Source organism: Triticum dicoccoides, unplaced genomic scaffold (genome assembly GCF_002162155.2).
Source record: "Triticum dicoccoides isolate Atlit2015 ecotype Zavitan unplaced genomic scaffold, WEW_v2.0 scaffold151922, whole genome shotgun sequence".
NCBI lineage: Eukaryota > Viridiplantae > Streptophyta > Magnoliopsida > Poales > Poaceae > Triticum > Triticum dicoccoides.
The window spans coordinates 1-1119 of NW_021208313.1; the positions used below are offsets into that span (position 1 = coordinate 1).

The 1119-nt window shown below is 41.4% G+C and overlaps 1 long non-coding RNA gene across 1 annotated transcript; it reads left to right on the plus strand.

Annotated features, from left to right (window-relative positions):
* The first annotated feature begins 691 nt into the window (after window positions 1–691).
* Window positions 692–1013, plus strand: LOC119344061. Its single transcript, XR_005166437.1, has 2 exons — window positions 692–734; window positions 823–1013. It is a non-coding gene; the product is annotated as an uncharacterized LOC119344061 (long non-coding RNA).
* Window positions 1014–1119: the final 106 nt, after the last annotated feature.

The following is a 1119-nucleotide window of genomic DNA, read 5'->3' on the forward strand; positions in this document are numbered from 1 at the left end:
ATTGCCGCATTTTATGATTATGAAATTTGGCAAATGGATGTCAAAACTGCATTCCTGAATGGATTTCTGGAAGAAGAGTTGTATATGATGCAACCAGAAGGTTTTGTCAATCCAAAGGGAGCTAACAAAGTGTGCAAGCTCCAGCGATCCATTTATGGACTGGTGCAAGCCTCTCGGAGTTGGAATAAACGTTTTGATAGTGTGATCAAAGCATTTGGTTTTATACAGACTTTTGGAGAAGCATGTATTTACAAGAAAGTGAGTGGGAGCTCTGTAGCAAATTTGGTTAAGGACTATATATATAGTGTTACCTTAGTGGCAAATTTGTACGGTTCATAATAATCAATTTGTAGCCTAGCTTCCAACACTTGCTTACAGTGTCTTTCTCTCTGTCACCAGTACGCCGCGATGGAAAACATTAAGATTCCAACAAAAGTTCTTCTGGATGCTATTATGCAATAGGTTGGCCTTCAAGCGCAGGTTACTCAATAGACAAGGCAAGCACCATTGGTCTTGAGTCAAGTGTTCAGTTCTATCCATCTGAGTACCGGTTGAATAATGGAAAGTATTGATGACTACACTCGGAGCAAGCCTTGTCGCGACGCTGCAAGTGTTGCCCCCCTCCTCCCAAAGGGCAAGGTGAAGGAAGGTGCCTGTGTGGTTCTTCTGCAACTCGCAGCGAGGATTATTATGTCCAACCTGCACAAGAATGCCAAGAAGTCCTTCTCGAAGACGTAAGCCACGACGCATGTTTCTGCCATGATTTCCTTCAGTTGGATTTCGTGGATTTAGGTGTTGAAAAATTATGGGCTGTGGATGCAGGATTAAGGACATGTACAAGCACTACAACGAGAGATCTGGGTTGCTTCTTTGTGGCTTCCAAACTTGGAAATGTTTGTCTGAAAGTTAGTTTAGTTTCTTTTTTGTGGATTCACAGCTTCTCACATGTACCATCCTCTTAGACATTTAGGTTTCCAAAGAAATTAAATGAAGATATGGTGGTATGGTCTCAATAGTACAACTTAAAGCCTTTCATGTTTTATACTTTCTCTGAAATTTGCTCTTGAAGAATCATGTATCTCTACTCCTAATGGACGAATTGGTTGAATAGTCCCCCCC